General features: G+C 47.7%; 1 pseudogene; it reads left to right on the top strand.

Annotated features, from left to right (window-relative positions):
• Positions 1–203: 203 nt before the first annotated feature.
• LOC118703688 lies at positions 204–4,451 on the top strand (annotated as a pseudogene).
• The last annotated feature ends 4,938 nt before the right edge of the window (positions 4,452–9,389 follow it).

Here is a 9,389-nt window from a genome sequence, read left to right as displayed (position 1 = left end):
TCCGCCCTACCCCAGCTGCTCTGGGCCTCTGGGCAGCATGCGATGGTGGAAGGTGACTCTGGGCTGGAGTAAAGGCAGCGTCCAGAGCAAATGTCCGAGTCCCTGGTGCTGGAAGCCAGGGGAAGGAAGGCCCATCCTTGCACGAATCTTTATGCATTGGGCCTCTGGTAAATACATAAATAAATAAACAAACAAATAGCGTGATGGAGGCGTTAGCGGATGTCATGTTGGTAAGCCTGCTGCAGTTTATGTCAAATCAACACATTGTGTACCTTAAACCTACACAATGTTTTACGTCAATTCTATCTCAATTACAAAAATTACCTTTGACCAGGGCGGCAATTTTCAGCCTTTTTCATCTCATGGTACACATAAACTAATTACTATAATTCTGTGACACACCAAAAAATATTTTTGGCCATTCTACAAAAAAAGAGGTCTAATTTTGATTCACTCACACTGGATGGCTGCTGTTGTCTTGGCTCTTGTCATTTTTCCATTGGACAATCTAAGGGGAAAGAGGTCAGAGGTACTGCATGTTTTAAAATTTTTGTGCCTCACCAGTTGAAAATCGCTGGACTGGGTGGAGGGTGTAAGAGAAGTTCAATAAGATGACGTTGAAGGCAAGTTTGGGGTTCCACTAAGCAACGTATGTCTCCCAGAGGCATAGACTTCCTCGCCTTGCAAATCTCTATCAGCTGAGTAAAAACAGTCACAGCTTCATGGCTGCAAAGCTGACTTCTGTTTTCATGTGAACTGCTCTTAAAAAGATCCGATGCAGAGCCAGAAGATCAGGGACAGCTCAAGCAACTTATTTGCTTGAAACGGGCTACCAAACACAAAACATATGAGGGACAGTAAACATAGATTTCCACATCCGTCTCCTCAGCCCTGCTCTCTCATCAGTGCCCTCTCCTTGGCCTCTTTTCTTGGACCTGCGAGGGCACTTCTCAGGTTTGTTAAGGGGAGGTGTGGGTGGAAGAGAGAGCTGGCCTGTGGCTCCCCATGGCCCCATCACAGCCACTTTTCCTGTGTTCTGGGACACCTGAAATCTGGTGGCTGTCACGTGGCCAGCTGTCAGGAAAGCTCAGCTATGCTCTGCTGAGGGTCTGATTTGTGGAACAGACTGAAATCAGACAGAGCCTTTGGGGGTTCTGGTGGGTGGGGTTCTGGCTCCCTGTGCTGCTGGCAGTGCCATTTGGCTGTCCTGGAGGCGCTGAGGGGTGTGGCCTCCACCTGGATAGTGTCTGAGGGAAGAGCTGGCAGAGAGCTGGGAAGCTGTCAGGCTGTTAGTTGTTGGGGACAGAAGCAGGTTCAGAGAGTGCTGGGGAGGTGTGGCCAGCTACTCCCAGGGTTCTTGGCAACTCTGCCAGAAGGCTGTTTCCAGACCTCCTCTGTCTGATCCCTCCTCCTCTTCCCTCATAATCCCCTCACTGCATCTCTGGGGGGCCTGAGACTTTCCCACCAGGCTAATGTAAGGACGTGGTGTAGAACAAAGTCAAGCTTGGCTCTGTGCACAGTGGGTCAGATCATTTGAGAGGGAAAAGCAGCTTGTCTGAGCCTGCTCAGGCTCCATCACAGGATACCACTGTCTAGGTGGTTTAAGCAACAGACATTGAAGACTCTCAGTTCTGGAAGCTGGAAGTTCAAGACCAGGTTGCCAAGTGACTTCATTTCTGGTGAGAACTCTTTTTCTGGCTTGCAGTTGCCCACCTTTTTACTGTGCTGTCACATGGCTGAGAGATCTCTCTCTTTCCATCTTCTTATAAGGTCATCAATCCCATCATGAGGCCCCATCCTCAAGGCCTCATTTAACCCTAATCTCCTATAGCTTCATCTCAAAACACTGTTACATTGGGGGTTAGGGATTAACACATGAATTTTTGGGAGGAGGCACATTCAGTCCATAACACAGCTCCTTAACTCCACCCTCTCCCATGTGCAAGGAGCTGCCAGTCTGGAGGCCTAAAGTCTTGATAAGATATATGGGGAACTTTCCATAATATTGACCCAGAAAGAATGGGTCCTGCAGAGGTCATTCTATCCAAGCCCAAGACCTCAGGCTGTCGAAACAAGGCCAAGGTCAGGGAGGAAGGCAGGAGTCTACAAGGTTATTAGGGGAGAAGCTAGAACCCTATGGAGCCTTGAGGAATGAGAGGGCTTGGAGGCAGAGGGAGGGGCATTGTGGGCAGGAAGCGGCCAGGTAAAGGCCTGGAGTGGCCGTTGGGGTGGAGGTGTAGAAACTAGTTTGTATGAACTCAGAGTGTCAAGTAGACACACTGTGCAGGGACAAGCGTTGGATGCTTTCTCTTACCAGGCTTGTCCTGTTCTCCACACTGGCGGGCTTTGGCTGTGGTCAGGAGCAGAAGAATGAGAGCCAGAGGCAAGGGTTTCAGTCCTGGCTCAAACTCTTTTTCAGCCATGTGACCCGGGGCAAACCATTGAGTTTTCAGAGCCTCAGGTTCCTCACTAGTAAAATGGGGGAAATGATCCTTATGTCTCATGTGCTCTCCTGAGTGCCTTAGGTAATGCTGGCTGAGAAAGTGCCTGGTGATCAGTAAAGACAGTCAGCCATATCTTCTGAGCATCTGTTATGTGTGCCAAAACCAATAGCTGGGTCCACAGAAGAGTCTTGGGTGGGTGGCGGGTGAATGGGCTAGTGGGCTCATGGCTGGAGCCTCTGGCCTCCACTGCCACTTGTCTGCCAAGTCACTCCGGTCCGTTTGCCTCTCTGGGGCACCTGCTGTTCCTTGCATGATTGGAGCTATTTTGTGGGTGCTGTTTCCTCTCTGTGGAGGCCATGGGTGGCTTTGATAGGTCCAGCCATCCTCAGGCTGTCCCATTGGCATGGGAGAGAGAGGCTTATTATTGTCAGTCCAACAAGTCTATCTGTCCATCCCATCCACCCACCCATCCATCCTAAGCCTTAAGGAATTTCAGCTTGGAAAGGACTCCCTTTTAAAAAAAAAATTTAAAAAAATTGATTTCAGAGAGGATGGGAGAGGTGAGCAATCAGGAATCAACAACCTTGACCATCGGGGAGTGGTCTGTGACAGCACCACGAGGTGGCCACCACATCCACTGTCCTTCAAGGTCACTGTGTGTAACATAGAATGAACCCTATGTGCCCAGGACACAACAACCCTCTCCATGCCTGTGGTGGTGGCTGCTTGTCTTCCATGTTGACTCCCTGGCCCCAGTTGACTCACTCAGAGAAGGGCAGCTCACTGGGGCCAGCCCACTGTCATACCTGACTTTATGGCCAGTTATAGGCACCTGCACTAATCTGGTGCAAATAATTCTCCCAGGTGCGAGGATGTTTCTGGATGGAACTGACGGTGTTAATCAGCACTTCCCTGAGGATAGATGGCCTGTACGGGGATCTTGGAACCTTGGAGCCTGGGCAAAAGGTCAGCTGCGGTGGGAGAGGTGCATTTGGTGTGCAGAGGGAAACAGGAGGAAGACAGGGACCCCTGAGCCTGGTGAGTTCCAGGCCCTGGTTTTAGTTTATTTCTAAAGCTCACCCTCTTCCCTGCCTTTCCCATTTTAATCCCCCTTTTTGTTTAAGTCAGTTTGAATCAGATTCACCCTTTTGTCAACTTTATAAAGTTCCAACTTCACAAACCCCTCTAGGCCGGCTCTAGAGGTCACAGCTGGAGGGCCCAAGGACTATGGTTCAGTCTTCAACTATATTTGTTGGGTTGGTATGGTGTTTAAAAGAATCTCGTTTCCGTAATACATTGAGCTCCATGAAGACAGTGCTGGGGCAAGTGCAACCCGGGGGGCACTGCGCTGCTGAGGAAAGATAATTAAATGAGGGCAAAAGCAATCCTAAGAAGCCGAGAGGCAAAATGTCATCATCTGCTTTTTTGTGTGTGTGCTAACTTGCCGGGAGGAGCACGAGAAGAAGCACCCAGATGCTTCAGTCAACTTCTCAGAGTTTCCTAAGAAATGCTGGAGAGGTGGAAGACCATGTCTGTTGAGGAGAGGAAAATTGGAAGACAGGGCAAAGGCAGACAAGGCCCGTTATGAAAGAGAAGTGAAAAGTTATATCCCACCTAAAGGCGAACAGAAAAAAAGTTCCAGGGTCCCAAAGAGGCTTCCTTCAGCCTTTTTCTTGTTTTGTTCTGAGTATGGTCCCGAAATCAAAGGACAGCGTCCTGGCGGGCCCATTGGTGATGCTGCCAAGAAGCTGGGCGAGATGTGGAGTCACTGCTGCAGAGGACAAGCCGCCAGATGAGAAGATGGCTAAGCTGGAGGAGACTATGAAAAGGAGATTGCTGCACGCTAAGCTCAAGGAAAGCCTGAGGCAGCAAAGAAGGGGGTCATCAAGGCTAAAACACACACACACACACACACACACACACACACACACACACAAACACACACACAAACACACATAAGGCTAGAAAAAGAAGAAAGAGGAGGAAGATGAAGATGATGATGAATAAGTTGATTCTGGTGCAGTTTTTTTTTTCTTGTCTATAAAGCATTTAATCTCACTATACACAGCTCATTTCTTTTAAAGAAAAAAATTGAACTGCAAGGCTGAGTAATACTTGTTTTTAAATTGCATCATGTCTTTTTTTTTTTTTTTTTGTATAGTAACCACACTACTGAATGTGTCTGTGGATAGCCCTGTTTGGGTGGTATTTTCAGTAGCCACTAACCTTGCCTGGTACAGGATGGGGGTTGTAAATTGGCATGCAAATTTAAAGCATGTTCTTGCTGGTGCCCAGCACAAATTCGTTATATATGGGGATAGTATCTTCTCATCTTCAGTTGTCTCTGATGAACCTTACTCGGAATAATAATTGTTCGTTATTATAGAATACAACTCTATAATTAAAAAAAAAAAAGCCATAGCTGTTCTGATGACATTCTGAATGCTTCTAAATAAATATAATTTTTTTTTAAATTACAGAAATCCAGTTGTAATCATTTAATAATTGGGGATTTATAATAGCATCTGGCTTTTTGGAAATAGTTGGTGCATATAAGATCAGGAACAGCCAGCCCACCTTTCAGTGGGCCAAGCATTCCAGTTTTCTACCAACCCCGCCGTTCCCTGTTGCTTTTCATTTCTTCCTTTTCCTTCACTCATGTCACCTGCCTGTGCTCTGCAGGCATCTTGGTTTGTGGATCCTGTTTTATACAGGTTCCTGAATTGTATGGCGCTTTCCAATCTCAGGTTCCCAGAGAAAACAGATATTGCACATGGTAGAGGGAACAAGTAAAGTAGGCAAGAACTCTAGGGAAGCCTAAGGCCCTCTGAAATCCCAAAGACGTACAGATGTCAATCATCATCATCATTATCCTCTTATCTAATAAAAGAGTGATACACAAATTGACCATCACTCCAACACACAAGATGACTGCCCCCCTGTGGTCAAACATAGCTGTCCCCATGTGGACATAAGGTGGCCACCACAAGATGGCCAACAGGGGAGGGCAGTTGGGAAGGATCAGGCCTGCAGGGGAGGGCAGTTGGGGGTGATCAAGCCTGTAGGGGAGGACAGTTAGGGGTGACCAGGCCTGCAGGGGAGGACAGTTGGGGGTGACTGGGCCTGCAGGAAAGGGCAGCTGGGGGAGACACAGGCCTACAGGGGAGAACAGTTGGGGAGGGGTCCAGGCCTGAAAGGGAGGGCAGTTGGGGGGACCAGGCCTGCAGGGGAAGGCAGTTAGGGGTGACCAGGCCTGCAGGGGAGGGCAATTAGGAACAATTGGGCTAACAGGGGAGCAATTAGGCATCAATCAGGCTGGCAGGGGAGTGGTTAGGGGGTGATCAGGCTGGCAGGCAGAAGCAGTTAGGGGCAATCAGGCAGGCAGGCAGGTGTGCAGTTGGGAGCCAGCAGTCCTGGACTATGAGAGGGATGTCTAACTGCCAGTTTAGGCCCGATCCCAGCAGGATTGGGCCTAAATGGGCAATCAGACATCCCTTGTGGGGTCCCAGATTGAAGAGGGTGCAGGCTGGGCTGAGGGACACACTCTCCCCCTCCTCTCCCCCCGTGGACGAATTTTGTGCACTGGGCTTCTAGTTATAAATTATGACTGGAGGGCAGGAGGCAAGGAACTTAGGCCCCAATGCACAGTCCCCAACCTCTACCCCCACCCCTATGCCCAGGAGGGTACTTGCACCATCGCGGTGGCATTTATCACTGGCATTAGCAGGTATTACCAAACCGTGTCAACGTGGAAATGCAAAATGTTTACCAAATGAACTAAAATGAGCTGACAGAAATGATAACTAGGCACTGTCTACCTTTAATTGTATTTTTCTAGAAATGGCGATGGCATTTCTCCAGGGCCCAAAGTTGACGAGGAAGGAAAGAAATGAATCCTCTGGCCAGTGGAAGGAGTGACTTGCTATTCCAGCCGATGCCTTCTTTGTCCCGTTGTCCCCCTGCCATTGCTGACGCGCAGCCTTAGGCCTTGGAGACAGACGTTACTGGCCAGCGCTTTTCCCTGGGCACATTTATGAAAAGGAGGATGACGTTTCTCTCCCTTTGTGTCTGTCGCTTCCCTGAATTGAAGTTGATTGACTACAATGCACCATTTTGAAGCTCAGGGAGCAGGCAGAGGTTTGATAAAGCATTTTGCTGTGCTCTGCGCGTGGGCTGCACCTTGAAGTCAGGATGGTTTTGTGTCATTGTGTGTCTGTGGATGCCTTACTGCTCCCAGCTCCACAGCGTGGTGGTTTTCCTTAATGCATGTCCCGGACCCTCTGTGACCTGGCCCACCCTCTTCTCCTGCCCTGTGGTCCCCTCGCTGCCATGCTTAAAGGTGTGTCGTGTGGGTTCAGTCCTTCATGCGGTTCCCCTTTTTAAAATGGTTTTCCTGTTGTGACTTTCTCAAACATGTGCTCCTCTTCCCTGACTTTCTTTGAAGATTTAGTAGTAAGAGCTTTCGGGACCTGAGACTTATTCCGAAAATTGTCTTTTGGTTCCCAGGACCCCAAGTGGAGCAGCATAATTTAGGGAAGGAGAATGGCCTTTGGAGAGAGAATCACATGGGTTTGAATCCTGGCTCCTCCACTTATTAGCTATGCCATTTGGGACATGTTAATATCCACCTCTCTGAACTTCAGTTTTCTCATCTGTAAAAATGGGAATTGTGCCCTCACTGGTTTGGCTTAGTGGATAGAGCATCAGCCTGTGACTGAAGGGTCCCGGGTTTGACTTTTGATGAAGGGCACATGCCCAGGTTGCAGGCCGGATCCCCAGTAGGGAGCACGCAGAAGGCAGCCAATCAATGATTCTCTCTCATCATGGGTATTTCTACCACTCTCTCCCTCTCCCTTCTTCTCTAAAATCAATAAAAATATATTTTAAAACAGAAACAGAGGGGATCGTGATAAGACCTAAGTCTTGTTGTGAGGATTAAGTGTGATAACATTCATAAAGGGTATATCATCACAGTGTCTGGCACATAGTGAATGGTAAATAGGAACAATTAACATAGTGTATGAGATGGGTCCAAAGATGGACTGACCTGAGGAGACCTTGGAAGGCATTTACCTCCCTCCTTTTTTTAAAAAAAATATATTTTATTGATTTTTTTACAGAGAGGAAGGGAGAGAGATAGAGAGCTAGAAACGTCAATGAGAGAGAAACACTGACCAGCTGCCTCTTGCACACCCCCTACCGGGGATGTGCCCGCAACCAACATACATGCCCCTGACCAGAATCGAACCTGGGACCTTTCAGTCCGCAGACCGACGCTCTACCACTGAGCCAAACTGGTCTCAGCTACCTCCCTCCTTTTAAACTGAAGTCACATCATCTCACGTTTTGACTTCTAGGCCCCCTTTCGCTAAAAGGCAAGTGCAGAGACAGATCTAACTAATTGAAGTTTTTGGTTAACCAAGGGCTTGCTACCCTCCCATGGCTTTGTGTTGATTTTAGGATGAAGACAAAAATCCTCACCGTGGTTTGCAAAGTCCCACATGGTCAGAACCCTGCTCATCTTTCCAGCCTCATATCCCAATTATTTTTGCTCCTTGGGTTTGCCACCGGGCCTCAGGGCCCTTGCACAGGCTGCTCCTTTTGCAGAGATCCTGAACACATGTTACCTACCCACTTCACTCCTATTCATTTTTCAGAGCACAGGCATGCCTTTTGTAATGCCCAATTATTCGATTTCTGATTATATAGCCTATGTTACTGTGTTTACTTGATTCAGGTCTACTTTCTCCGCTGGATCGTGCACTCCGTGAGGGCAGGGAACACAGGTCGCTCACTATAGCACCCCCAGTACCTAACACAGTAACCGGCCTGTAATGGCCATTCATTAAGTGATTCATTGAATGGATAGGTGAAATACGTAGCTTACTGTTTTAAGAATGTGTGCAGTCAGGATGTTTGCTTAAAACTGCAGAGTCCTAACCGGTTTGGCTCAGTGGATGAAGCGTCAGCTTGCAGACTGCAGGTTCTCCAGTTCGACTCCGGTCAAGGGCATGTACCTTGGTTGCGGGCATATCCCCAGGGGGTGTGCAAGAGGCAGCTGATCGATATTTCTCTTTCATCTGTTTTTAACTCTCTATCCCTCTCCCTTCCTCCCTGTAAAAAAAAAAAAAATCAATAAAATATATTAAAAACAAACAAAACAAACAAAAAAACCCCTACAAAGTCCTACTCTTGAAAAAATAAGGACCAGGAGACAAGTCACTGGAAGACAGAAAATAGTGTGATGGAACTGGGTTGCTCCTGGCACCGGGTAAACGGACAGTTAGGGAGGGTTTGTGAAGGAAGTGAGTGTGTGTAGTGTCAACTGAACTTCCTTCTCATCCGGGTTGAACTGGCTTCTAACCCAGTGACAAAGTTTTATTTGAGAGTAGGGCTGCTTCTGGTGAGGCAATTTCTTGACCTTGCTTACCCTTTGTAAATGGGGTGTTGCTGAATGAGTCTAACCACCTTAGACCATGTAGGGTCGAGGGATAATAGTCCTGACCTCAGTTCTTGACCCGCTATCAAAAACATTCCTTAAGTAAGCCAAACATTCATATTTCTAAAACAGTGCACCCTTGTCCTTGCTATACAAATTAGAGTAACACAAAAAATAAAATAGTTGAAAAAGAAAGTAAATATCCACCAGCATTCTACCATCCAGAGATTTGCACATTAACATTTTGGTGCATATGCTTCAGATTATTTTTAAAAAAACCATGTTTCTGTGTGTGTTTTATTTATACAGCATTATAACCTGATTCTCCCCCTCCCCCCCCATTAGCAGATGTACCATGGATAGGAAGTATCGGGGAAGGCATTTATCTCCCTCCTGCGGGCTTGGTGGGGTAGAACTAGCCTTGTGCCAACAGCTGGGGAGTACCAGAACTGCAGAGGGTCTGATAGAGGGGAGAAGCGTGGCCTTTGGAAGGAATGACTGTGATG

Source organism: Pipistrellus kuhlii, unplaced genomic scaffold (assembly GCF_014108245.1).
Source record: "Pipistrellus kuhlii isolate mPipKuh1 unplaced genomic scaffold, mPipKuh1.p scaffold_m20_p_4, whole genome shotgun sequence".
NCBI lineage: Eukaryota > Metazoa > Chordata > Mammalia > Chiroptera > Vespertilionidae > Pipistrellus > Pipistrellus kuhlii.
This window is presented reverse-complemented; position numbering and strand designations above follow the sequence as displayed.